The sequence below is a fragment of the Anarhichas minor genome, unplaced genomic scaffold (genome assembly GCF_050575085.1).
Source record: "Anarhichas minor isolate MPS153535 unplaced genomic scaffold, ASM5057508v1 ptg000025l, whole genome shotgun sequence".
Lineage (NCBI taxonomy): Eukaryota > Metazoa > Chordata > Actinopteri > Perciformes > Anarhichadidae > Anarhichas > Anarhichas minor.
In genome coordinates this window covers 313,775-337,081 of record NW_027466471.1, presented here as the reverse complement: position 1 = coordinate 337,081, position 23,307 = coordinate 313,775, and the positions used below count along the sequence as shown (strand labels likewise).

The 23,307-nt window shown below is 43.2% G+C and overlaps 51 non-coding genes across 51 annotated transcripts; all 51 read right to left on the bottom strand.

The window, feature by feature from the left end:
- Positions 1 to 31: 31 nt before the first annotated feature.
- On the bottom strand, positions 32 to 103 carry trnap-agg (transfer RNA proline (anticodon AGG)). Its single transcript has one exon. It is a non-coding gene; the product is annotated as a tRNA-Pro (tRNA).
- Positions 104 to 669: 566 nt separating this feature from the next.
- trnap-agg (transfer RNA proline (anticodon AGG)) lies at positions 670 to 741 on the bottom strand. The gene has a single exon. It is a non-coding gene; the product is annotated as a tRNA-Pro (tRNA).
- Positions 742 to 997: 256 nt separating this feature from the next.
- trnap-agg (transfer RNA proline (anticodon AGG)) lies at positions 998 to 1,069 on the bottom strand. Its single transcript has one exon. It is a non-coding gene; the product is annotated as a tRNA-Pro (tRNA).
- An 891-nt stretch (positions 1,070 to 1,960) lies between these two features.
- trnap-agg (transfer RNA proline (anticodon AGG)) lies at positions 1,961 to 2,032 on the bottom strand. The gene has a single exon. It is a non-coding gene; the product is annotated as a tRNA-Pro (tRNA).
- A 578-nt stretch (positions 2,033 to 2,610) lies between these two features.
- On the bottom strand, positions 2,611 to 2,682 carry trnap-agg (transfer RNA proline (anticodon AGG)). Its single transcript has one exon. It is a non-coding gene; the product is annotated as a tRNA-Pro (tRNA).
- A 563-nt stretch (positions 2,683 to 3,245) lies between these two features.
- trnap-ugg (transfer RNA proline (anticodon UGG)) lies at positions 3,246 to 3,317 on the bottom strand. The gene has a single exon. It is a non-coding gene; the product is annotated as a tRNA-Pro (tRNA).
- Positions 3,318 to 3,573: 256 nt separating this feature from the next.
- trnap-agg (transfer RNA proline (anticodon AGG)) lies at positions 3,574 to 3,645 on the bottom strand. The gene has a single exon. It is a non-coding gene; the product is annotated as a tRNA-Pro (tRNA).
- Positions 3,646 to 4,208: 563 nt separating this feature from the next.
- trnap-ugg (transfer RNA proline (anticodon UGG)) lies at positions 4,209 to 4,280 on the bottom strand. Its single transcript has one exon. It is a non-coding gene; the product is annotated as a tRNA-Pro (tRNA).
- Positions 4,281 to 5,171: 891 nt separating this feature from the next.
- On the bottom strand, positions 5,172 to 5,243 carry trnap-ugg (transfer RNA proline (anticodon UGG)). The gene has a single exon. It is a non-coding gene; the product is annotated as a tRNA-Pro (tRNA).
- A 256-nt stretch (positions 5,244 to 5,499) lies between these two features.
- trnap-cgg (transfer RNA proline (anticodon CGG)) lies at positions 5,500 to 5,571 on the bottom strand. Its single transcript has one exon. It is a non-coding gene; the product is annotated as a tRNA-Pro (tRNA).
- A 247-nt stretch (positions 5,572 to 5,818) lies between these two features.
- On the bottom strand, positions 5,819 to 5,890 carry trnap-ugg (transfer RNA proline (anticodon UGG)). Its single transcript has one exon. It is a non-coding gene; the product is annotated as a tRNA-Pro (tRNA).
- A 238-nt stretch (positions 5,891 to 6,128) lies between these two features.
- trnap-ugg (transfer RNA proline (anticodon UGG)) lies at positions 6,129 to 6,200 on the bottom strand. The gene has a single exon. It is a non-coding gene; the product is annotated as a tRNA-Pro (tRNA).
- A 256-nt stretch (positions 6,201 to 6,456) lies between these two features.
- trnap-agg (transfer RNA proline (anticodon AGG)) lies at positions 6,457 to 6,528 on the bottom strand. The gene has a single exon. It is a non-coding gene; the product is annotated as a tRNA-Pro (tRNA).
- Positions 6,529 to 7,091: 563 nt separating this feature from the next.
- On the bottom strand, positions 7,092 to 7,163 carry trnap-ugg (transfer RNA proline (anticodon UGG)). Its single transcript has one exon. It is a non-coding gene; the product is annotated as a tRNA-Pro (tRNA).
- Positions 7,164 to 8,054: 891 nt separating this feature from the next.
- trnap-ugg (transfer RNA proline (anticodon UGG)) lies at positions 8,055 to 8,126 on the bottom strand. Its single transcript has one exon. It is a non-coding gene; the product is annotated as a tRNA-Pro (tRNA).
- A 575-nt stretch (positions 8,127 to 8,701) lies between these two features.
- trnap-ugg (transfer RNA proline (anticodon UGG)) lies at positions 8,702 to 8,773 on the bottom strand. The gene has a single exon. It is a non-coding gene; the product is annotated as a tRNA-Pro (tRNA).
- Positions 8,774 to 9,011: 238 nt separating this feature from the next.
- Positions 9,012 to 9,083, bottom strand: trnap-ugg (transfer RNA proline (anticodon UGG)). The gene has a single exon. It is a non-coding gene; the product is annotated as a tRNA-Pro (tRNA).
- A 256-nt stretch (positions 9,084 to 9,339) lies between these two features.
- On the bottom strand, positions 9,340 to 9,411 carry trnap-ugg (transfer RNA proline (anticodon UGG)). The gene has a single exon. It is a non-coding gene; the product is annotated as a tRNA-Pro (tRNA).
- Positions 9,412 to 9,667: 256 nt separating this feature from the next.
- On the bottom strand, positions 9,668 to 9,739 carry trnap-agg (transfer RNA proline (anticodon AGG)). Its single transcript has one exon. It is a non-coding gene; the product is annotated as a tRNA-Pro (tRNA).
- Positions 9,740 to 10,302: 563 nt separating this feature from the next.
- Positions 10,303 to 10,374, bottom strand: trnap-ugg (transfer RNA proline (anticodon UGG)). Its single transcript has one exon. It is a non-coding gene; the product is annotated as a tRNA-Pro (tRNA).
- Positions 10,375 to 10,630: 256 nt separating this feature from the next.
- On the bottom strand, positions 10,631 to 10,702 carry trnap-cgg (transfer RNA proline (anticodon CGG)). Its single transcript has one exon. It is a non-coding gene; the product is annotated as a tRNA-Pro (tRNA).
- Positions 10,703 to 10,949: 247 nt separating this feature from the next.
- Positions 10,950 to 11,021, bottom strand: trnap-agg (transfer RNA proline (anticodon AGG)). The gene has a single exon. It is a non-coding gene; the product is annotated as a tRNA-Pro (tRNA).
- Positions 11,022 to 11,587: 566 nt separating this feature from the next.
- On the bottom strand, positions 11,588 to 11,659 carry trnap-ugg (transfer RNA proline (anticodon UGG)). Its single transcript has one exon. It is a non-coding gene; the product is annotated as a tRNA-Pro (tRNA).
- A 256-nt stretch (positions 11,660 to 11,915) lies between these two features.
- On the bottom strand, positions 11,916 to 11,987 carry trnap-cgg (transfer RNA proline (anticodon CGG)). The gene has a single exon. It is a non-coding gene; the product is annotated as a tRNA-Pro (tRNA).
- Positions 11,988 to 12,234: 247 nt separating this feature from the next.
- On the bottom strand, positions 12,235 to 12,306 carry trnap-ugg (transfer RNA proline (anticodon UGG)). Its single transcript has one exon. It is a non-coding gene; the product is annotated as a tRNA-Pro (tRNA).
- Positions 12,307 to 12,544: 238 nt separating this feature from the next.
- trnap-ugg (transfer RNA proline (anticodon UGG)) lies at positions 12,545 to 12,616 on the bottom strand. Its single transcript has one exon. It is a non-coding gene; the product is annotated as a tRNA-Pro (tRNA).
- Positions 12,617 to 12,872: 256 nt separating this feature from the next.
- Positions 12,873 to 12,944, bottom strand: trnap-cgg (transfer RNA proline (anticodon CGG)). Its single transcript has one exon. It is a non-coding gene; the product is annotated as a tRNA-Pro (tRNA).
- Positions 12,945 to 13,191: 247 nt separating this feature from the next.
- On the bottom strand, positions 13,192 to 13,263 carry trnap-ugg (transfer RNA proline (anticodon UGG)). The gene has a single exon. It is a non-coding gene; the product is annotated as a tRNA-Pro (tRNA).
- Positions 13,264 to 13,513: 250 nt separating this feature from the next.
- trnap-agg (transfer RNA proline (anticodon AGG)) lies at positions 13,514 to 13,585 on the bottom strand. The gene has a single exon. It is a non-coding gene; the product is annotated as a tRNA-Pro (tRNA).
- Positions 13,586 to 13,823: 238 nt separating this feature from the next.
- Positions 13,824 to 13,895, bottom strand: trnap-cgg (transfer RNA proline (anticodon CGG)). The gene has a single exon. It is a non-coding gene; the product is annotated as a tRNA-Pro (tRNA).
- Positions 13,896 to 14,780: 885 nt separating this feature from the next.
- Positions 14,781 to 14,852, bottom strand: trnap-ugg (transfer RNA proline (anticodon UGG)). Its single transcript has one exon. It is a non-coding gene; the product is annotated as a tRNA-Pro (tRNA).
- A 256-nt stretch (positions 14,853 to 15,108) lies between these two features.
- trnap-cgg (transfer RNA proline (anticodon CGG)) lies at positions 15,109 to 15,180 on the bottom strand. Its single transcript has one exon. It is a non-coding gene; the product is annotated as a tRNA-Pro (tRNA).
- Positions 15,181 to 15,427: 247 nt separating this feature from the next.
- trnap-agg (transfer RNA proline (anticodon AGG)) lies at positions 15,428 to 15,499 on the bottom strand. The gene has a single exon. It is a non-coding gene; the product is annotated as a tRNA-Pro (tRNA).
- A 256-nt stretch (positions 15,500 to 15,755) lies between these two features.
- trnap-ugg (transfer RNA proline (anticodon UGG)) lies at positions 15,756 to 15,827 on the bottom strand. Its single transcript has one exon. It is a non-coding gene; the product is annotated as a tRNA-Pro (tRNA).
- A 238-nt stretch (positions 15,828 to 16,065) lies between these two features.
- trnap-agg (transfer RNA proline (anticodon AGG)) lies at positions 16,066 to 16,137 on the bottom strand. Its single transcript has one exon. It is a non-coding gene; the product is annotated as a tRNA-Pro (tRNA).
- Positions 16,138 to 16,375: 238 nt separating this feature from the next.
- trnap-agg (transfer RNA proline (anticodon AGG)) lies at positions 16,376 to 16,447 on the bottom strand. The gene has a single exon. It is a non-coding gene; the product is annotated as a tRNA-Pro (tRNA).
- A 253-nt stretch (positions 16,448 to 16,700) lies between these two features.
- trnap-ugg (transfer RNA proline (anticodon UGG)) lies at positions 16,701 to 16,772 on the bottom strand. The gene has a single exon. It is a non-coding gene; the product is annotated as a tRNA-Pro (tRNA).
- Positions 16,773 to 17,025: 253 nt separating this feature from the next.
- On the bottom strand, positions 17,026 to 17,097 carry trnap-ugg (transfer RNA proline (anticodon UGG)). Its single transcript has one exon. It is a non-coding gene; the product is annotated as a tRNA-Pro (tRNA).
- Positions 17,098 to 17,335: 238 nt separating this feature from the next.
- On the bottom strand, positions 17,336 to 17,407 carry trnap-agg (transfer RNA proline (anticodon AGG)). The gene has a single exon. It is a non-coding gene; the product is annotated as a tRNA-Pro (tRNA).
- A 253-nt stretch (positions 17,408 to 17,660) lies between these two features.
- Positions 17,661 to 17,732, bottom strand: trnap-ugg (transfer RNA proline (anticodon UGG)). The gene has a single exon. It is a non-coding gene; the product is annotated as a tRNA-Pro (tRNA).
- A 563-nt stretch (positions 17,733 to 18,295) lies between these two features.
- Positions 18,296 to 18,367, bottom strand: trnap-ugg (transfer RNA proline (anticodon UGG)). Its single transcript has one exon. It is a non-coding gene; the product is annotated as a tRNA-Pro (tRNA).
- Positions 18,368 to 18,933: 566 nt separating this feature from the next.
- trnap-ugg (transfer RNA proline (anticodon UGG)) lies at positions 18,934 to 19,005 on the bottom strand. The gene has a single exon. It is a non-coding gene; the product is annotated as a tRNA-Pro (tRNA).
- Positions 19,006 to 19,246: 241 nt separating this feature from the next.
- trnap-ugg (transfer RNA proline (anticodon UGG)) lies at positions 19,247 to 19,318 on the bottom strand. The gene has a single exon. It is a non-coding gene; the product is annotated as a tRNA-Pro (tRNA).
- Positions 19,319 to 19,571: 253 nt separating this feature from the next.
- trnap-cgg (transfer RNA proline (anticodon CGG)) lies at positions 19,572 to 19,643 on the bottom strand. Its single transcript has one exon. It is a non-coding gene; the product is annotated as a tRNA-Pro (tRNA).
- A 247-nt stretch (positions 19,644 to 19,890) lies between these two features.
- On the bottom strand, positions 19,891 to 19,962 carry trnap-ugg (transfer RNA proline (anticodon UGG)). The gene has a single exon. It is a non-coding gene; the product is annotated as a tRNA-Pro (tRNA).
- A 560-nt stretch (positions 19,963 to 20,522) lies between these two features.
- trnap-cgg (transfer RNA proline (anticodon CGG)) lies at positions 20,523 to 20,594 on the bottom strand. Its single transcript has one exon. It is a non-coding gene; the product is annotated as a tRNA-Pro (tRNA).
- A 557-nt stretch (positions 20,595 to 21,151) lies between these two features.
- trnap-ugg (transfer RNA proline (anticodon UGG)) lies at positions 21,152 to 21,223 on the bottom strand. Its single transcript has one exon. It is a non-coding gene; the product is annotated as a tRNA-Pro (tRNA).
- Positions 21,224 to 21,476: 253 nt separating this feature from the next.
- trnap-ugg (transfer RNA proline (anticodon UGG)) lies at positions 21,477 to 21,548 on the bottom strand. The gene has a single exon. It is a non-coding gene; the product is annotated as a tRNA-Pro (tRNA).
- Positions 21,549 to 22,129: 581 nt separating this feature from the next.
- Positions 22,130 to 22,201, bottom strand: trnap-ugg (transfer RNA proline (anticodon UGG)). Its single transcript has one exon. It is a non-coding gene; the product is annotated as a tRNA-Pro (tRNA).
- A 566-nt stretch (positions 22,202 to 22,767) lies between these two features.
- On the bottom strand, positions 22,768 to 22,839 carry trnap-ugg (transfer RNA proline (anticodon UGG)). Its single transcript has one exon. It is a non-coding gene; the product is annotated as a tRNA-Pro (tRNA).
- A 241-nt stretch (positions 22,840 to 23,080) lies between these two features.
- Positions 23,081 to 23,152, bottom strand: trnap-ugg (transfer RNA proline (anticodon UGG)). The gene has a single exon. It is a non-coding gene; the product is annotated as a tRNA-Pro (tRNA).
- Between the last annotated feature and the right edge of the window lie 155 nt (positions 23,153 to 23,307).

The following is a 23,307-nucleotide window of genomic DNA, read 5'->3' as shown; positions in this document are numbered from 1 at the left end:
TAACAGTCAACACTAGCCAAAGACATATTCTGGGCTCGTCCGGGATTTGGACCCGGGACCTCTCGCACCCTAAGCGAGAATCATACCCTTAGACCAACGAGCCATTAAAACATATCATCGTTTGATGTTTGCCTGACGAAATTCACCTCTGTTAGGCATGTGAATTAAGTCTTTGTCTTTTGGCAATAAAAGAATGCTGGGTGTTCTGCGAAGAAGATGAACCAGCTACATTTTTGTCAAAACGCTACAATGCTGGTATATGCACGACATTGGCTAAATTGTGGAAGAAACATTGTTTTAAGGGACAAAGTTTTTGGCTCGCTTATTTAAACAGTCAACATTAGCCAAAGACATATTCTGTGCTCGTCCGGGATTTGGACACGGGACCTCTCGCACCCAAAGCGAGAATCATACCCCTAGACCAACGAGCCATTAAAACATCTCATCGTTTGATGTTTGCCTGACGAAATTCACCATTGTTAGGCATGTGAATTAAGTCGTTGTCTTTTGGCAATAAAAGAATGCTGGGTGTTCTGCGAAGATGAACCAGCTACATTTTTGCCAAAACGCTACAATGCTGGTATATGCACGGCAGTGGCTAAATTGTGGAAGAAACATTGTTTTAGGCTCATTTATTTAAACAGTCAACATTAGCCAAAGACATGTTCTGGGCTCGTCCGGGATTTGGACCCGGGACCTCTCGCACCCTAAGCGAGAATCATACCCCTAGACCAACGAGCCATTAAAACATCTCATCGTTTGATGTTTGCCTGACGAAATTCACCTCTGTTAGGCATGTGAATTAAGTCGTTGTCTTTTGGCAATAAAAGAATGCTGGGTGTTCTGCGAAGAAGATGAACCAGCTACATTTTTGCCAAAACGCTACAATGCTGGTATATGCACGGCAGTGGCTAAATTGTGGAAGAAACATTGTTTTAAGGGACAAAGTTTTTGGCTCGCTTAATTAAACAGTCAAAATTAGCCAAAGAAATATTCTGGGCTCGTCCGGGATTTGGACCCGGGACCTCTCGCACCCTAAGCGAGAATCATACCCCTAGACCAACGAGCCATTAAAACATCTCATCGTTTGATGTTTGCCTGACGAAATTCACCTTTGTTAGGCATGTGAATTAAGTCGTTGTCTTTTGGCAATAAAAGAATGCTGGGTGTTCTGCGAAGATGAACCAGCTACATTTTTGCCAAAACGCTACAATGCTGGTATATGCACGGCAGTGGCTAAATTGTGGAAGAAACATTGTTTTAAGGGACAACATTTTTGGCTCGCTTAATTAAACAGTCAAAATTAGCCAAAGACATATTCTGGGCTCGTCTGGGATTTGGACCCCAGACCTCTCGCACCCTAAGCGAGAATCATACCCCTAGACCAACGAGCCATTAAAACATCTCATTGTTTGATGTTTGCCTGACGAAATTCATCTTTGTTAGGCATGTGAATTAAGTCGTTGTCTTTTGGCAATAAAAGAATGCTGGGTGTTCTGCGAAGATGAACCAGCTACATTTTTGCCAAAACGCTACAATGCTGGTATATGCACGGCAGTGGCTAAATTGTGGAAGAAACATTGTTTTAGGCTCATTTATTTAAACAGTCAACATTAGCCAAAGACATATTCTGGGCTCGTCTGGGATTTGGACCCCGGACCTCTCGCACCCTAAGCGAGAATCATACCCCTAGACCAACGAGCCATTAAAACATCTCATCGTTTGATGTTTGCCTGACGAAATTCACCTTTGTTAGGCATGTGAATTAAGTCGTTGTCTTTTGGCAATAAAAGAATGCTGGGTGTTCTGCGAAGAAGATGAACCAGCTACATTTTTGTCAAAACGCTACAATGCTGGTATATGCACGACATTGGCTAAATTGTGGAAGAAACATTGTTTTAAGGGACAAAGTTTTTGGCTCGCTTATTTAAACAGTCAAAATTAGCCAAAGACATATTCTGGGCTCGTCCGGGATTTGGACCCGGGACCTCTCGCACCCTAAGCGAGAATCATACCCCTAGACCAACGAGCCATTAAAACATCTCATCGTTTGATGTTTGCCTGACGAAATTCACCTCTGTTAGGCATGTGAATTAAGTCGTTGTCTTTTGGCAATAAAAGAATGCTGGGTGTTCTGCGAAGATGAACCAGCTACATTTTTGCCAAAACGCTACAATGCTGGTATATGCACGGCAGTGGCTAAATTGTGGAAGAAACATTGTTTTAAGGGACAACGTTTTTGGCTCGCTTAATTTAACAGTCAACACTAGCCAAAGACATATTCTGGGCTCTTCCGGGATTTGGACCCGGGACCTCTCGCACCCTAAGCGAGAATCATACCCCTAGACCAACGAGCCATTAAAACGTATCATCGTTTGATGTTTGCCTGACGAAATTCACCTCTGTTAGGCATGTGAATTAAGTCGTTGTCTTTTGGCAATAAAAGAATGCTGGGTGTTCTGCGAAGATGAACCAGCTACATTTTTGCCAAAACGCTACAATGCTGGTATATGCACGGCAGTGGCTAAATTGTGGAAGAAACATTGTTTTAAGGGACAAAGTTTTTGGCTCGCTTATTTAAACAGTCAAAATTAGCCAAAGACATATTCTGGGCTCGTCCGGGATTTGGACCCGGGACCTCTCGCACCCTAAGCGAGAATCATACCCCTAGACCAACGAGCCATTAAAACATCTCATCGTTTGATGTTTGCCTGACGAAATTCACCTCTGTTAGGCATGTGAATTAAGTCGTTGTCTTTTGGCAATAAAAGAATGCTGGGTGTTCTGCGAAGATGAACCAGCTACATTTTTGCCAAAACGCTACAATGCTGGTATATGCACGGCAGTGGCTAAATTGTGGAAGAAACATTGTTTTAAGGGACAACGTTTTTGGCTCGCTTAATTTAACAGTCAACACTAGCCAAAGACATATTCTGGGCTCTTCCGGGATTTGGACCCGGGACCTCTCGCACCCTAAGCGAGAATCATACCCCTAGACCAACGAGCCATTAAAACGTATCATCGTTTGATGTTTGCCTGACGAAATTCACCTCTGTTAGGCATGTGAATTAAGTCGTTGTCTTTTGGCAATAAAAGAATGCTGGGTGTTCTGCGAAGATGAACCAGCTACATTTTTGCCAAAACGCTACAATGCTGGTATATGCACGGCAGTGGCTAAATTGTGGAAGAAACATTGTTTTAGGCTCATTTATTTAAACAGTCAACATTAGCCAAAGACATATTCTGGGCTCGTCCGGGATTTGGACCCGGGACCTCTCGCACCCAAAGCGAGAATCATACCCCTAGACCAACGAGCCATTAAAACATATCATCGTTTGATGTTTGCCTGACGAAATTCACCATTGTTAGGCATGTGAATTAAGTCTTTGTCTTTTGGCAATAAAAGAATGCTGGGTGTTCTGCAAAGAAGATGAACCAGCTATATTTTTGCCAAAACACTACAATGCTGGTATATGCACGGCTGTGGCTAAATTGTGGAAGAAACATTGTTTTAAGGGACAACGTTTTTGGCTCGCTTATTTAAACAGTCAAAATTAGCCAAAGACATATTGTGGGCTCGTCCGGGATTTGGACCCGGGACCTCTCGCACCCTAAGCGAGAATCATACCCCTAGACCAACGAGCCATTAAAACATCTCATCGTTTGATGTTTGCCTGACGAAATTCACCTCTGTTAGGCATGTGAATTAAGTCGTTGTCTTTTGGCAATAAAAGAATGCTGGGTGTTCTGCGAAGATGAACCAGCTACATTTTTGCCAAAACGCTACAATGCTGGTATATGCACGGCAGTGGCTAAATTGTGGAAGAAACATTGTTTTAAGGGACAACGTTTTTGGCTCGCTTAATTTAACAGTCAACACTAGCCAAAGACATATTCTGGGCTCTTCCGGGATTTGGACCCGGGACCTCTCGCACCCTAAGCGAGAATCATACCCCTAGACCAACGAGCCATTAAAACGTATCATCGTTTGATGTTTGCCTGACGAAATTCACCTCTGTTAGGCATGTGAATTAAGTCGTTGTCTTTTGGCAATAAAAGAATGCTGGGTGTTCTGCGAAGATGAACCAGCTACATTTTTGCCAAAACGCTACAATGCTGGTATATGCACGGCAGTGGCTAAATTGTGGAAGAAACATTGTTTTAGGCTCATTTATTTAAACAGTCAACATTAGCCAAAGACATATTCTGGGCTCGTCCGGGATTTGGACCCGGGACCTCTCGCACCCAAAGCGAGAATCATACCCCTAGACCAACGAGCCATTAAAACATATCATCGTTTGATGTTTGCCTGACGAAATTCACCATTGTTAGGCATGTGAATTAAGTCTTTGTCTTTTGGCAATAAAAGAATGCTGGGTGTTCTGCAAAGAAGATGAACCAGCTATATTTTTGCCAAAACACTACAATGCTGGTATATGCACGGCTGTGGCTAAATTGTGGAAGAAACATTGTTTTAAGGGACAACGTTTTTGGCTCGCTTATTTAAACAGTCAAAATTAGCCAAAGACATATTGTGGGCTCGTCCGGGATTTGGAAAGGGGACCTCTCGCACCCTAAGCGAGAATCATACCCCTAGACCAACGAGCCATTAAAACATCTCATCGTTTGATGTTTGCCTGACGAAATTCACCTCTGTTAGGCATGTGAATTAAGTCGTTGTCTTTTGGCAATAAAAGAATGCTGGGTGTTCTGCGAAGATGAACCAGCTACATTTTTGCCAAAACGCTACAATGCTGGTATATGCACGGCAGTGGCTAAATTGTGGAAGAAACATTGTTTTAAGGGACAACGTTTTTGGCTCGCTTAATTTAACAGTCAACACTAGCCAAAGACATATTCTGGGCTCTTCAGGGATTTGGACCCGGGACCTCTCGCACCCTAAGCGAGAATCATACCCCTAGACCAACGAGCCATTAAAACGTATCATCGTTTGATGTTTGCCTGACGAAATTCACCTCTGTTAGGCATGTGAATTAAGTCGTTGTCTTTTGGCAATAAAAGAATGCTGGGTGTTCTGCGAAGATGAACCAGCTACATTTTTGCCAAAACGCTACAATGCTGGTATATGCACGGCAGTGGCTAAATTGTGGAAGAAACATTGTTTTAGGCTCATTTATTTAAACAGTCAACATTAGCCAAAGACATATTCTGGGCTCGTCCGGGATTTGGACCCGGGACCTCTCGCACCCAAAGCGAGAATCATACCCCTAGACCAACGAGCCATTAAAACATATCATCGTTTGATGTTTGCCTGACGAAATTCACCATTGTTAGGCATGTGAATTAAGTCTTTGTCTTTTGGCAATAAAAGAATGCTGGGTGTTCTGCAAAGAAGATGAACCAGCTACATTTTTGCCAAAACACTACAATGCTGGTATATGCACGGCTGTGGCTAAATTGTGGAAGAAACATTGTTTTAAGGGACAACGTTTTTGGCTCGCTTATTTAAACAGTCAACATTAGCCAAAGATAAATTCTGGGCTCGTCCGGGATTTGGACCCGGGACCTCTCGCACCCGAAGCGAGAATCATACCCCTAGACCAACGAGCCAATGAAATGACTCATTATTTGATATCTGCCTGACGAAATTCTCCATTGCCAGGCATATGAATAAAGTCGGCGTGTCTTGGCACAGAAAAAATGGTTGGTAATCTGCTAAGAAGCTACATTTTAGCCCAAACGCTACAACACCGGTACGGGCATGACATTGGCTAAATTGTGGAAGAAACATTGTTTTAAGGGACAAAGTTTCTGGCTCGCTTATTTAAACAGTTAACATTAGCCGAAGACATATTCTGGGCTCGTCCGGGATTTGGACCCGGGACCTCTCGCACCCAAAGCGAGAATCATACCCCTAGACCAACGAGCCATTAAAACATCTCATCGTTTGATGTTTGCCTGACGAAATTCACCATTGTTAGGCATGTGAATTAAGTCGTTGTCTTTTGGCAATAAAAGAATGCTGGGTGTTCTGCGAAGATGAACCAGCTACATTTTTGCCAAAACGCTACAATGCTGGTATATGCACGGCAGTGGCTAAATTGTGGAAGAAACATTGTTTTAGGCTCATTTATTTAAACAGTCAACATTAGCCGAAGACATATTCTGGGCTCGTCCGGGATTTGGACCCGGGATCTCTCGCACCCAAAGCGAGAATCATACCCCTAGACCAACGAGCCATTAAAACATCTCATCGTTTGATGTTTGCCTGACGAAATTCACCTCTGTTAGGCATGTGAATTAAGTCTTTGTCTTTTGGCAATAAAAGAATGCTGGGTGTTCTGCAAAGAAGATGAACCAGCTATATTTTTGCCAAAACACTACAATGCTGGTATATGCACGGCTGTGGCTAAATTGTGGAAGAAACATTGTTTTAAGGGACAACGTTTTTGGCTCGCTTATTTAAACAGTCAAAATTAGCCAAAGACATATTGTGGGCTCGTCCGGGATTTGGACCCGGGACCTCTCGCACCCTAAGCGAGAATCATACCCCTAGACCAACGAGCCATTAAAACATCTCATCGTTTGATGTTTGCCTGACGAAATTCACCTCTGTTAGGCATGTGAATTAAGTCGTTGTCTTTTGGCAATAAAAGAATGCTGGGTGTTCTGCGAAGATGAACCAGCTACATTTTTGCCAAAACGCTACAATGCTGGTATATGCACGGCAGTGGCTAAATTGTGGAAGAAACATTGTTTTAAGGGACAACGTTTTTGGCTCGCTTAATTTAACAGTCAACACTAGCCAAAGACATATTCTGGGCTCTTCCGGGATTTGGACCCGGGACCTCTCGCACCCTAAGCGAGAATCATACCCCTAGACCAACGAGCCATTAAAACGTATCATCGTTTGATGTTTGCCTGACGAAATTCACCTCTGTTAGGCATGTGAATTAAGTCGTTGTCTTTTGGCAATAAAAGAATGCTGGGTGTTCTGCGAAGATGAACCAGCTACATTTTTGCCAAAACGCTACAATGCTGGTATATGCACGGCAGTGGCTAAATTGTGGAAGAAACATTGTTTTAGGCTCATTTATTTAAACAGTCAACATTAGCCAAAGACATATTCTGGGCTCGTCCGGGATTTGGACCCGGGACCTCTCGCACCCAAAGCGAGAATCATACCCCTAGACCAACGAGCCATTAAAACATATCATCGTTTGATGTTTGCCTGACGAAATTCACCATTGTTAGGCATGTGAATTAAGTCTTTGTCTTTTGGCAATAAAAGAATGCTGGGTGTTCTGCAAAGAAGATGAACCAGCTATATTTTTGCCAAAACACTACAATGCTGGTATATGCACGGCTGTGGCTAAATTGTGGAAGAAACATTGTTTTAAGGGACAACGTTTTTGGCTCGCTTATTTAAACAGTCAAAATTAGCCAAAGACATATTGTGGGCTCGTCCGGGATTTGGACCGGGGACCTCTCGCACCCTAAGCGAGAATCATACCCCTAGACCAACGAGCCATTAAAACATCTCATCGTTTGATGTTTGCCTGACGAAATTCACCTCTGTTAGGCATGTGAATTAAGTCGTTGTCTTTTGGCAATAAAAGAATGCTGGGTGTTCTGCGAAGATGAACCAGCTACATTTTTGCCAAAACGCTACAATGCTGGTATATGCACGGCAGTGGCTAAATTGTGGAAGAAACATTGTTTTAAGGGACAACGTTTTTGGCTCGCTTAATTTAACAGTCAACACTAGCCAAAGACATATTCTGGGCTCTTCCGGGATTTGGACCCGGGACCTCTCGCACCCTAAGCGAGAATCATACCCCTAGACCAACGAGCCATTAAAACGTATCATCGTTTGATGTTTGCCTGACGAAATTCACCTCTGTTAGGCATGTGAATTAAGTCGTTGTCTTTTGGCAATAAAAGAATGCTGGGTGTTCTGCGAAGATGAACCAGCTACATTTTTGCCAAAACGCTACAATGCTGGTATATGCACGGCAGTGGCTAAATTGTGGAAGAAACATTGTTTTAGGCTCATTTATTTAAACAGTCAACATTAGCCAAAGACATATTCTGGGCTCGTCCGGGATTTGGACCCGGGACCTCTCGCACCCAAAGCGAGAATCATACCCCTAGACCAACGAGCCATTAAAACATATCATCGTTTGATGTTTGCCTGACGAAATTCACCATTGTTAGGCATGTGAATTAAGTCTTTGTCTTTTGGCAATAAAAGAATGCTGGGTGTTCTGCAAAGAAGATGAACCAGCTACATTTTTGCCAAAACACTACAATGCTGGTATATGCACGGCTGTGGCTAAATTGTGGAAGAAACATTGTTTTAAGGGACAACGTTTTTGGCTCGCTTATTTAAACAGTCAACATTAGCCAAAGATAAATTCTGGGCTCGTCAGGGATTTGGACCCGGGACCTCTCGCACCCGAAGCGAGAATCATACCCCTAGACCAACGAGCCAATGAAATGACTCATTATTTGATATCTGCCTGACGAAATTCTCCATTGCCAGGCATATGAATAAAGTCGGCGTGTCTTGGCACAGAAAAAATGGTTGGTAATCTGCTAAGAAGCTACATTTTAGCCCAAACGCTACAACACCGGTACGGGCATGACATTGGCTAAATTGTGGAAGAAACATTGTTTTAAGGGACAACGTTTCTGGCTCGCTTATTTAAACAGTTAACATTAGCCGAAGACATATTCTGGGCTCGTCCGGGATTTGGACCCGGGACCTCTCGCACCCAAAGCGAGAATCATACCCCTAGACCAACGAGCCATTAAAACATCTCATCGTTTGATGTTTGCCTGACGAAATTCACCATTGTTAGGCATGTGAATTAAGTCGTTGTCTTTTGGCAATAAAAGAATGCTGGGTGTTCTGCGAAGATGAACCAGCTACATTTTTGCCAAAACGCTACAATGCTGGTATATGCACGGCAGTGGCTAAATTGTGGAAGAAACATTGTTTTAGGCTCATTTATTTAAACAGTCAACATTAGCCGAAGACATATTCTGGGCTCGTCCGGGATTTGGACCCGGGATCTCTCGCACCCAAAGCGAGAATCATACCCCTAGACCAACGAGCCATTAAAACATCTCATCGTTTGATGTTTGCCTGACGAAATTCACCTCTGTTAGGCATGTGAATTAAGTCTTTGTCTTTTGGCAATAAAAGAATGCTGGGTGTTCTGCGAAGAAGATGAACCAGCTACATTTTTGTCAAAACGCTACAATGCTGGTATATGCACGACATTGGCTAAATTGTGGAAGAAACATTGTTTTAAGGGACAAAGTTTTTGGCTCGCTTATTTAAAAAGTCAAGATTAGCCAAAGACATATTCTGGGCTCGTCCGGGATTTGGACCCGGGACCTCTCGCACCCAAAGCAAGAATCATACCCCTAGACCAACGAGCCATTAAAACATCTCATCGTTTGATGTTTGCCTGACGAAATTCACCATTGTTAGGCATGTGAATTAAGTCTTTGTCTTTTGGCAATAAAAGAATGCTGGGTGTTCTGCAAAGAAGATGAACCAGCTATATTTTTGCCAAAACAGTACAATGCTGGTATATGCACGGCTGTGGCTAAATTGTGGAAGAAACATTGTTTTAAGGGACAACGTTTTTGGCTCGCTTATTTAAACAGTCAAAATTAGCCAAAGACATATTGTGGGCTCGTCCGGGATTTGGACCCGGGACCTCTCGCACCCTAAGCGAGAATCATACCCCTAGACCAACGAGCCATTAAAACATCTCATCGTTTGATGTTTGCCTGACGAAATTCACCTCTGTTAGGCATGTGAATTAAGTCGTTGTCTTTTGGCAATAAAAGAATGCTGGGTGTTCTGCGAAGATGAACCAGCTACATTTTTGCCAAAACGCTACAATGCTGGTATATGCACGGCAGTGGCTAAATTGTGGAAGAAACATTGTTTTAAGGGACAACGTTTTTGGCTCGCTTAATTTAACAGTCAACACTAGCCAAAGACATATTCTGGGCTCTTCCAGGATTTGGACCCGGGACCTCTCGCACCCTAAGCGAGAATCATACCCCTAGACCAACGAGCCATTAAAACGTATCATCGTTTGATGTTTGCCTGACGAAATTCACCTCTGTTAGGCATGTGAATTAAGTCGTTGTCTTTTGGCAATAAAAGAATGCTGGGTGTTCTGCGAAGATGAACCAGCTACATTTTTGCCAAAACGCTACAATGCTGGTATATGCACGGCAGTGGCTAAATTGTGGAAGAAACATTGTTTTAGGCTCATTTATTTAAACAGTCAACATTAGCCAAAGACATATTCTGGGCTCGTCCGGGATTTGGACCCGGGACCTCTCGCACCCAAAGCGAGAATCATACCCCTAGACCAACGAGCCATTAAAACATATCATCGTTTGATGTTTGCCTGACGAAATTCACCATTGTTAGGCATGTGAATTAAGTCTTTGTCTTTTGGCAATAAAAGAATGCTGGGTGTTCTGCAAAGAAGATGAACCAGCTACATTTTTGCCAAAACACTACAATGCTGGTATATGCACGGCTGTGGCTAAATTGTGGAAGAAACATTGTTTTAAGGGACAACGTTTTTGGCTCGCTTATTTAAACAGTCAACATTAGCCAAAGATAAATTCTGGGCTCGTCCGGGATTTGGACCCGGGACCTCTCGCACCCGAAGCGAGAATCATACCCCTAGACCAACGAGCCAATGAAATGACTCATTATTTGATATCTGCCTGACGAAATTCTCCATTGCCAGGCATATGAATAAAGTCGGCGTGTCTTGGCACAGAAAAAATGGTTGGTAATCTGCTAAGAAGCTACATTTTAGCCCAAACGCTACAACACCGGTACGGGCATGACATTGGCTAAATTGTGGAAGAAACATTGTTTTAAGGGACAACGTTTTTGGCTCGCTTAATTTAACAGTCAACACTAGCCAAAGACATATTCTGGGCTCGTCCGGGATTTGGACCCGGGACCTCTCGCACCCTAAGCGAGAATCATACCCCTAGACCAACGAGCCATTAAAACATATCATCGTTTGATGTTTGCCTGACGAAATTCACCTCTGTTAGGCATGTGAATTAAGTCTTTGTCTTTTGGCAATAAAAGAATGCTGGGTGTTCTGCGAAGAAGATGAACCAGCTACATTTTTGTCAAAACTGTACAATGCTGGTATATGCACGACATTGGCTAAATTGTGGAAGAAACATTGTTTTAAGGGACAACGTTTTTGGATCGCTTAATTAAACAGTCAAAATTAGCCAAAGACATATTCTGGGGTCGTCCGGGATTCGGACCCGGGACCTCTCGCACCCAAAGCGAGAATCATACCCCTAGACCAACGAGCCATTAAAACATCTCATCGTTTGATGTTTGCCTGACGAAATTCACCATTGTTAGGCATGTGAATTAAGTCGTTGTCTTTTGGCAATAAAAGAATGCTGGGTGTTCTGCGAAGATGAACCAGCTACGTTTTTGCCAAAACGCTACAATGCTGGTATATGCACGGCAGTGGCTAAATTGTGGAAGAAACATTGTTTTAGGCTCGCTTATTTAAACAGTCAACATTAGCCAAAGACATATTCTGGGCTCGTCCGGGATTTGGACCCTGGACCTCTCGCACCCAAAGCGAGAATCATACCCCTAGACCAACGAGCCATTAAAACATCTCATCGTTTGATGTTTGCCTGACGAAATTCACCATTGTTAGGCATGTGAATTAAGTCTTTGTCTTTTGGCAATAAAAGAATGCTGGGTGTTCTGCAAAGAAGATGAACCAGCTACATTTTTGCCAAAACACTACAATGCTGGTATATGCACGGCAGTGGCTAAATTGTGGAAGAAACATTGTTTTAAGGGACAACGTTTTTGGCTCGCTTATTTAAACAGTCAACATTAGCCAAAGATAAATTCTGGGCTCGTCCGGGATTTGGACCCGGGACCTCTCGCACCCGAAGCGAGAATCATACCCCTAGACCAACGAGCCAATGAAATGACTCATTATTTGATATCTGCCTGACGAAATTCTCCATTGCCAGGCATATGAATAAAGTCGGCGTGTCTTGGCACAGAAAAAATGGTTGGTAATCTGCTAAGAAGCTACATTTTAGCCCAAACGCTACAACACCGGTACGGGCATGACATTGGCTAAATTGTGGAAGAAACATTGTTTTAAGGGACAACGTTTTTGGCTCGCTTAATTTAACAGTCAACACTAGCCAAAGACATATTCTGGGCTCGTCCGGGATTTGGACCCGGGACCTCTCGCACCCAAAGCGAGAATCATACCCCTAGACCAACGAGCCGTTAAAACATCTCATCGTTTGATGTTTGCCTGACGAAATTCACCATTGTTAGGCATGTGAATTAAGTCGTTGTCTTTTGGCAATAAAAGAATGCTGGGTGTTCTGCGAAGATGAACCAGCTACATTTTTGCCAAAACGCTACAATGCTGGTATATGCACGGCAGTGGCTAAATTGTGGAAGAAACATTGTTTTAGGCTCGCTTATTTAAACAGTCAACATTAGCCAAAGACATATTCTGGGCTCGTCCGGGATTTGGACCCTGGACCTCTCGCACCCAAAGCGAGAATCATACCCCTAGACCAACGAGCCATTAAAACATCTCATCGTTTGATGTTTGCCTGACGAAATTCACCATTGTTAGGCATGTGAATTAAGTCTTTGTCTTTTGGCAATAAAAGAATGCTGGGTGTTCTGCAAAGAAGATGAACCAGCTACATTTTTGCCAAAACACTACAATGCTGGTATATGCACGGCAGTGGCTAAATTGTGGAAGAAACATTGTTTTAAGGGACAACGTTTTTGGCTCGCTTATTTAAACAGTCAACATTAGCCAAAGATAAATTCTGGGCTCGTCCGGGATTTGGACCCGGGACCTCTCGCACCCGAAGCGAGAATCATACCCCTAGACCAACGAGCCAATGAAATGACTCATTATTTGATATCTGCCTGACGAAATTCTCCATTGCCAGGCATATGAATAAAGTCGGCGTGTCTTGGCACAGAAAAAATGGTTGGTAATCTGCTAAGAAGCTACATTTTAGCCCAAACGCTACAACACCGGTACAGGCATGACATTGGCTAAATTGTGGAAGAAACATTGTTTTAAGGGACAATGTTTTTGGCTCGCTTATTTAAACAGTCAACATTAGCCAAAGACATATTCTGGGCTCGTCCGGGATTTGGACCCTGGACCTCTCGCACCCAAAGCGAGAATCATACCCCTAGACCAACGAGCCATTAAAACATCTCATCGTTTGATGTTTGCCTGACGAAATTCACCATTGTTAGGCATGTGAATTAAGTCGTCTTTTGGCAATAAAAGAATGCTGGGTGTTCTGCGAAGATGAACCAGCTACATTTTTGCCAAAACGCTACAATGCTGGTATATGCACGGCAGTGGCTAAATTGTGGAAGAAACATTGTTTTAAGGGACAACGTTTTTGGCTCGCTTAATTTAACAGTCAACACTAGCCAAAGACATATTCTGGGCTCGTCCGGGATTTGGACCCGGGACCTCTCGCACCCTAAGCGAGAATCATACCCCTAGACCAACGAGCCATTAAAACGTATCATCGTTTGATGTTTGCCTGACGAAATTCACCTCTGTTAGGCATGTGAATTAAGTCGTTGTCTTTTGGCAATAAAAGAATGCTGGGTGTTCTGCGAAGATGAACCAGCTACATTTTTGCCAAAACGCTACAATGCTGGTATATGCACGGCAGTGGCTAAATTGTGGAAGAAACATTGTTTTAGGCTCATTTATTTAAACAGTCAACATTAGCCAAAGACATATTCTGGGCTCGTCCGGGATTTGGACCCGGGACCTCTCGCACCCGAAGCGAGAATCATACCCCTAGACCAACGAGCCAATGAAATGACTCATTATTTGATATCTGCCTGACGAAATTCTCCATTGCCAGGCATATGAATAAAGTCGGCGTGTCTTGGCACAGAAAAAATGGTTGGTAATCTGCTAAGAAGCTACATTTTAGCCCAAACGCTACAACACCGGTACAGGCATGACATTGGCTAAATTGTGGAAGAAACATTGTTTTAAGGGACAATGTTTTTGGCTCGCTTAATTTAACAGTCAACACTAGCCAAAGACATATTCTGGGCTCGTCCGGGATTTGGACCCGGGACCTCTCCCACCCTAAGCGAGAATCATACCCTTAGACCAACGAGCCATTAAAACATATCATCGTTTGATGTTTGCCTGACGAAATTCACCTCTGTTAGGCATGTGAATTAAGTCTTTGTCTTTTGGCAATAAAAGAATGCTGGGTGTTCTGCGAAGAAGATGAACCAGCTACATTTTTGTCAAAACGCTACAATGCTGGTATATGCACGGCAGTGGCTAAATTGTGGAAGAAACATTGTTTTAAGGGACAATGTTTTTGGCTCGCTTATTTAAACAGTCAACATTAGCCAAAGACATATTCTGTGCTCGTCCGGGATTTGGACACGGGACCTCTCGCACCCAAAGCGAGAATCATACCCCCAGACCAACGAGCCATTAAAACATCTCATCGTTTGATGTTTGCCTGACGAAATTCACCATTGTTAGGCATGTGAATTAAGTCGTTGTCTTTTGGCAATAAAAGAATGCTGGGTGTTCTGCGAAGATGAACCAGCTACATTTTTGCCAAAACGCTACAATGCTGGTATATGCACGGCAGTGGCTAAATTGTGGAAGAAACATTGTTTTAGGCTCATTTATTTAAACAGTCAACATTAGCCAAAGACATGTTCTGGGCTCGTCCGGGATTTGGACCCGGGACCTCTCGCACCCAAAGCGAGAATCATACCCCTAGACCAACGAGCCATTAAAACATCTCATCGTTTGATGTTTGCCTGACAAAATTCACCATTGTTAGGCATGTGAATTAAGTCGTTGTCTTTTGGCAATAAAAGAATGCTGGGTGTTCTGCAAAGAAGATGAACCAGCTACATTTTTGCCAAAACGCTACAATGCTGGTATATGCACGGCAGTGGCTAAATTGTGGAAGAAACATTGTTTTAAGGGACAAAGTTTTTGGCTCGCTTATTTAAACAGTCAACATTAGCCAAAGATAAATTCTGGGCTCGTCCGGGATTTGGACCCGGGACCTCTCGCACCCGAAGCGAGAATCATACCCCTAGACCAACGAGCCAATGAAATGACTCATTATTTGATATCTGCCTGACGAAATTCTCCATTGCCAGGCATATGAATAAAGTCGGCGTGTCTTGGCACAGAAAAAATGGTTGGTAATCTGCTAAGAAGCTACATTTTAGCCCAAACGCTACAACACCGGTACGGGCATGACATTGGCTAAATTGTGGAAGAAACATTGTTTTAAGGGACAACGTTTTTGGCTCGCTTAATTTAACAGTCAACACTAGCCAAAGACATATTCTGGGCTCGTCCGGGATTTGGACCCGGGACCTCTCGCACCCTAAGCGAGAATCATACCCCTAGACCAACGAGCCATTAAAACATATCATCGTTTGATGTTTGCCTGACGAAATTCACCTCTGTTAGGCATGTGAATTAAGTCTTTGTCTTTTGGCAATAAAAGAATGCTGGGTGTTCTGCGAAGAAGATGAACCAGCTACATTTTTGTCAAAACTGTACAATGCTGGTATATGCACGACATTGGCTAAATTGTGGAAGAAACATTGTTTTAAGGGACAAAGTTTCTGGCTCACTTATTTAAACAGTCAACATTAGCCGAAGACATATTCTGGGCTCGTCCGGGATTTGGACCCGGGACCTCTCGCACCCAAAGCGAGAATCATACCCCTAGACCAACGAGCCATTAAAACATCTCATCGTTTGATGTTTGCCTGACGAAATTCACCATTGTTAGGCATGTGAATTAAGTCATTGTCTTTTGGCAATAAAAGAATGCTGGGTGTTCTGCGAAGATGAACCAGCTACATTTTTGCCAAAATGCTACAATGCTGGTATATGCACGGCAGTGGCTAAATTGTGGAAGAAACATTGTTTTAGGCTCATTTATTTAAACAGTCAACATTAGCCAAAGACATATTCTGGGCTCGTCCGGGATTTGGACCCGGGACCTCTCGCACCCTAAGCGAGAATCATACCCCTAGACCAACGAGCCATTAAAACATCTCATCGTTTGATGTTTGCCTGACGAAATTCACCTTTGTTAGGCATGTGAATTAAGTCGTTGTCTTTTGGCAATAAAAGAATGCTGGGTGTTCTGCGAAGATGAACCAGCTACATTTTTGCCAAAACGCTACAATGCTGGTATATGCACGGCAGTGGCTAAATTGTGGAAGAAACATTGTTTTAGGCTCATTTATTTAAACAGTCAACATTAGCCAAATACATATTCTGGGCTCGTCCGGGATTTGGACCCGGGACCTCTCGCACCCTAAGCAAGAATCATACCCCTAGACCAACGAGCCATTAAAACATCTCATCGTTTGATGTTTGCCTGACGAAATTCACCTTTGTTAGGCATGTGAATTAAGTCGTTGTCTTTTGGCAATAAAAGAATGCTGGGTGTTCTGCGAAGATGAACCAGCTACATTTTTGCCAAAACGCTACAATGCTGGTATATGCACGGCAGTGGCTAAATTGTGGAAGAAACATTGTTTTAAGGGACAACGTTTTTGGATCGCTTAATTAAACAGTCAAAATTAGCCAAAGACATATTCTGGGCTCGTCCGGGATTTGGACCCGGGACCTCTCGCACCCAAAGCGAGAATCATACCCCTAGACCAACGAGCCATTAAAACATCTCATCGTTTGATGTTGGCCTGACGAAATTCACCATTGTTAGGCATGTGAATTAAGTCGTTGTCTTTTGGCAATAAAAGAATGCTGGGTGTTCTGCGAAGATGAACCAGCTACATTTTTGCCAAAACGCTACAATGCTGGTATATGCACGGCAGTGGCTAAATTGTGGAAGAAACATTGTTTTAAGGGACAACGTTTTTGGATCGCTTAATTAAACAGTCAAAATTAGCCAAAGACATATTCTGGGCTCGTCCGGGATTTGGACCCGGGACCTCTCGCACCCAAAGCGAGAATCATACCCCTAGACCAACGAGCCATTAAAACATCTCATCGTTTGATGTTTGCCTGACAAAATTCACCATTGTTAGGCATGTGAATTAAGTCGTTGTCTTTTGGCAATAAAAGAATGCTGGGTGTTCTGCGAAGATGAACCAGCTACATTTTTGCCAAAACGCTACAATGCTGGTATATGCACGGCAGTGGCTAAATTGTGGAAGAAACATTGTTTTAGGCTCATTTATTTAAACAGTCAACATTAGCCGAAGACATATTCTGGGCTCGTCCGGGATTTGGACCCGGGACCTCTCGCACCCTAAGCGAGAATCATACCCCTAGACCAACGAGCCATTAAAACATCTCATCGTTTGATGTTTGCCTGACGAAATTCACCTTTGTTAGGCATGTGAATTAAGTCGTTGTCTTTTGGCAATAAAAGAATGCTGGGTGTTCTGCGAAGATGAACCAGCTACATTTTTGCCAAAACGCTACAATGCTGGTATATGCACGGCAGTGGCTAAATTGTGGAAGAAACATTGTTTTAAGGGACAACGTTTTTGGATCGCTTAATTAAACAGTCAAAATTAGCCAAAGACATATTCTGGGCTCGTCCGGGATTTGGACCCGGGACCTCTCGCACCCAAAGCGAGAATCATACCCCTAGACCAACGAGCCATTAAAACATCTCATCGTTTGATGTTTGCCTGACGAAATTCACCATTGTTAGGCATGTGAATTAAGTCGTTGTCTTTTGGCAATAAAAGAATGCTGGGTGTTCTGCGAAGATGAACCAGCTACATTTTTGCCAAAACGCTACAATGCTGGTATATGCACGGCAGTGGCTAAATTGTGGAAGAAACATTGTTTTAGGCTCATTTATTTAAACAGTCAACATTAGCCAAAGACATATTCTGGGCTCGTCCGGGATTTGGACCCGGGACCTCTCTCACCCTAAGCGAGAATCATACCCCTAGACCAACGAGCCATTAAAACATCTCATCGTTTGATGTTTGCCTGACGAAATTCACCTTTGTTAGGCATGTGAATTAAGTCGTTGTCTTTTGGCAATAAAAGAATGCTGGGTGTTCTGCGAAGATGAACCAGCTACATTTTTGCCAAAACGCTACAATGCTGGTATATGCACGGCAGTGGCTAAATTGTGGAAGAAACATTGTTTTAAGGGACAACGTTTTTGGATCGCTTAATTAAACAGTCAAAATTAGCCAAAGACATATTCTGGGCTCGTCCGGGATTTGGACCCGGGACCTCTCGCACCCAAAGCGAGAATCATACCCCTAGACCAACGAGCCATTAAAACATCTCATCGTTTGATGTTGGCCTGACGAAATTCACCATTGTTAGGCATGTGAATTAAGTCGTTGTCTTTTGGCAATAAAAGAATGCTGGGTGTTCTGCAAAGAAGATGAACCAGCTACATTTTTGCCAAAACGCTACAATGCTGGTATATGCACGGCAGTGGCTAAATTGTGGAAGAAACATTGTTTTAAGGGACAACGTTTTTGGCTCGCTTAATTAAACAGTCAAAATTAGCCAAAGACATATTCTGGGCTCGTCTGGGATTTGGACCCGGGACCTCTCGCACCCTAAGCGAGAATCATACCCCTAGACCAACGAGCCATTAAAACATCTCATCGTTTGATGTTTGCCTGACGAAATTCACCTTTGTTAGGCATGTGAATTAAGTCGTTGTCTTTTGGCAATAAAAGAATGCTGGGTGTTCTGCGAAGATGAACCAGCTACATTTTTGCCAAAACGCTACAATGCTGGTATATGCACGGCAGTGGCTAAATTGTGGAAGAAACATTGTTTTAGGCTCATTTATTTAAACAGTCAACATTAGCCAAAGACATATTCTGGGCTCGTCCGGGATTTGGACCCGGGACCTCTCGCACCCAAAGCGAGAATCATACCCCTAGACCAACGAGCCATTAAAACATCTCATCGTTTGATGTTTGCCTGACGAAATTCACCATTGTTAGGCATGTGAATTAAGTCGTTGTCTTTTGGCAATAAAAGAATGCTGGGTGTTCTGCAAAGAAGATGAACCAGCTACATTTTTGCCAAAACGCTACAATGCTGGTATATGCACGGCAGTGGCTAAATTGTGGAAGAAACATTGTTTTAGGCTCATTTATTTAAACAGTCAACATTAGCCAAAGACATATTCTGGGCTCGTCCGGGATTTGGACCCGGGACCTCTCGCACCCAAAGCGAGAATCATACCCCTAGACCAACGAGCCATTAAAACATATCATCGTTTGATGTTTGCCTGATGAAATTCACCTTTGTTAGGCATGTGAATTAAGTCGTTGTCTTTTGGCAATAAAAGAATGCTGGGTGTTCTGCGAAGATGAACCAGCTACATTTTTGCCAAAACGCTACAATGCTGGTATATGCACGGCAGTGGCTAAATTGTGGAAGAAACATTGTTTTAAAGGACAACGTTTTTGGCTCGCTTATTTAAACAGTCAACATTAGCCAAAGATAAATTCTGGGCTCGTCCGGGATTTGGACCCGGGACCTCTCGCACCCGAAGCGAGAATCATACCCCTAGATCAACGAGCCAATGAGATGACTCATTATTTGATATCTGCCTGACGAAATTCTCCATTGCCAGGCATATGAATAAAGTCGGCGTGTCTTGGCACAGAAAAAATGGTTGGTAATCTGCTAAGAAGCTACATTTTAGCCCAAACGCTACAACACCGGTACAGGCATGACATTGGCTAAATTGTGGAAGAAACATTGTTTTAAGGGACAATGTTTTTGGCTCGCTTATTTAAACAGTCAACATTAGCCAAAGACATATTCTGGGCTCGTCCGGGATTTGGACCCTGGACCTCTCGCACCCAAAGCGAGAATCATACCCCTAGACCAACGAGCCATTAAAACATCTCATCGTTTGATGTTTGCCTGACGAAATTCACCATTGTTAGGCATGTGAATTAAGTCGTCTTTTGGCAATAAAAGAATGCTGGGTGTTCTGCGAAGATGAACCAGCTACATTTTTGCCAAAACGCTACAATGCTGGTATATGCACGGCAGTGGCTAAATTGTGGAAGAAACATTGTTTTAAGGGACAACGTTTTTGGCTCGCTTAATTTAACAGTCAACACTAGCCAAAGACATATTCTGGGCTCTTCCGGGATTTGGACCCGGGACCTCTCGCACCCTAAGCGAGAATCATACCCCTAGACCAACGAGCCATTAAAACGTATCATCGTTTGATGTTTGCCTGACGAAATTCACCTCTGTTAGGCATGTGAATTAAGTCGTTGTCTTTTGGCAATAAAAGAATGCTGGGTGTTCTGCGAAGATGAACCAGCTACATTTTTGCCAAAACGCTACAATGCTGGTATATGCACGGCAGTGGCTAAATTGTGGAAGAAACATTGTTTTAGGCTCATTTATTTAAACAGTCAACATTAGCCAAAGACATATTCTGGGCTCGTCCGGGATTTGGACCCGGGACCTCTCGCACCCGAAGCGAGAATCATACCCCTAGACCAACGAGCCAATGAAATGACTCATTATTTGATATCTGCCTGACGAAATTCTCCATTGCCAGGCATATGAATAAAGTCGGCGTGTCTTGGCACAGAAAAAATGGTTGGTAATCTGCTAAGAAGCTACATTTTAGCCCAAACGCTACAACACCGGTACAGGCATGACATTGGCTAAATTGTGGAAGAAACATTGTTTTAAGGGACAATGTTTTTGGCTCGCTTAATTTAACAGTCAACACTAGCCAAAGACATATTCTGTGCTCGTCCGGGATTTGGACACGGGACCTCTCGCACCCAAAGCGAGAATCATACCCCCAGACCAACGAGCCATTAAAACATCTCATCGTTTGATGTTTGCCTGACGAAATTCACCATTGTTAGGCATGTGAATTAAGTCGTTGTCTTTTGGCAATAAAAGAATGCTGGGTGTTCTGCGAAGATGAACCAGCTACATTTTTGCCAAAACGCTACAATGCTGGTATATGCACGGCAGTGGCTAAATTGTGGAAGAAACATTGTTTTAGGCTCATTTATTTAAACAGTCAACATTAGCCAAAGACATGTTCTGGGCTCGTCCGGGATTTGGACCCGGGACCTCTCGCACCCAAAGCGAGAATCATACCCCTAGACCAACGAGCCATTAAAACATCTCATCGTTTGATGTTTGCCTGACAAAATTCACCATTGTTAGGCATGTGAATTAAGTCGTTGTCTTTTGGCAATAAAAGAATGCTGGGTGTTCTGCGAAGATAAACCAGCTACATTTTTGTCAAAACGCTACAATGCTGGTATATGCACGACATTGGCTAAATTGTGGAAGAAACATTGTTTTAAGGGACAAAGTTTCTGGCTCGCTTATTTAAACAGTCAACATTAGCCGAAGACATATTCTGGGCTCGTCCGGGATTTGGACCCGGGACCTCTCGCACCCAAAGCGAGAATCATACCCCTAGACCAACGAGCCATTAAAACATATCATCGTTTGATGTTTGCCTGACGAAATTCACCTTTGTTAGGCATGTGAATTAAGTCGTTGTCTTTTGGCAATAAAAGAATGCTGGGTGTTCTGCAAAGAAGATGAACCAGCTACATTTTTGCCAAAACGCTACAATGCTGGTATATGCACGGCAGTGGCTAAATTGTGGAAGAAACATTGTTTTAAGGGACAACGTTTTTGGCTCGCTTAATTAAACAGTCAAAATTAGCCAAAGACATATTCTGGGCTCGTCTGGGATTTGGACCCGGGACCTCTCGCACCCTAAGCGAGAATCATACCCCTAGACCAACGAGCCATTAAAACATCTCATCGTTTGATGTTTGCCTGACGAAATTCACCTTTGTTAGGCATGTGAATTAAGTCGTTGTCTTTTGGCAATAAAAGAATGCTGGGTGTTCTGCGAAGATGAACCAGCTACATTTTTGCCAAAACGCTACAATGCTGGTATATGCACGGCAGTGGCTAAATTGTGGAAGAAACATTGTTTTAAGGGACAACGTTTTTGGATCGCTTAATTAAACAGTCAAAATTAGCCAAAGACATATTCTGGGCTCGTCCGGGATTTGGACCCGGGACCTCTCGCACCCAAAGCGAGAATCATACCCCTAGACCAACGAGCCATTAAAACATCTCATCGTTTGATGTTGGCCTGACGAAATTCACCATTGTTAGGCATGTGAATTAAGTCGTTGTCTTTTGGCAATAAAAGAATGCTGGGTGTTCTGCAAAGAAGATGAACCAGCTACATTTTTGCCAAAACGCTACAATGCTGGTATATGCACGGCAGTGGCTAAATTGTGGAAGAAACATTGTTTTAAGGGACAACGTTTTTGGCTCGCTTAATTAAACAGTCAAAATTAGCCAAAGACATATTCTGGGCTCGTCTGGGATTTGGACCCGGGACCTCTCGCACCCTAAGCGAGAATCATACCCCTAGACCAACGAGCCATTAAAACATCTCATCGTTTGATGTTTGCCTGACGAAATTCACCTTTGTTAGGCATGTGAATTAAGTCGTTGTCTTTTGGCAATAAAAGAATGCTGGGTGTTCTGCGAAGATGAACCAGCTACATTTTTGCCAAAACGCTACAATGCTGGTATATGCACGGCAGTGGCTAAATTGTGGAAGAAACATTGTTTTAGGCTCATTTATTTAAACAGGCAACATTAGCCAAAGACATATTCTGGGCTCGTCCGGGATTTGGACCCGGGACCTCTCGCACCCAAAGCGAGAATCATACCCCTAGACCAACGAGCCATTAAAACATCTCATCGTTTGATGTTTGCCTGACGAAATTCACCATTGTTAGGCATGTGAATTAAGTCGTTGTCTTTTGGCAATAAAAGAATGCTGGGTGTTCTGCAAAGAAGATGAACCAGCTACATTTTTGCCAAAACGCTACAATGCTGGTATATGCACGGCAGTGGCTAAATTGTGGAAGAAACATTGTTTTAGGCTCATTTATTTAAACAGTCAACATTAGCCAAAGACATATTCTGGGCTCGTCCGGGATTTGGACCCGGGACCTCTCGCACCCAAAGCGAGAATCATACCCCTAGACCAACGAGCCATTAAAACATATCATCGTTTGATGTTTGCCTGACGAAATTCACCTTTGTTAGGCATGTGAATTAAGTCGTTGTCTTTTGGCAATAAAAGAATGCTGGGTGTTCTGCGAAGATGAACCAGCTACATTTTTGCCAAAACGCTACAATGCTGGTATAT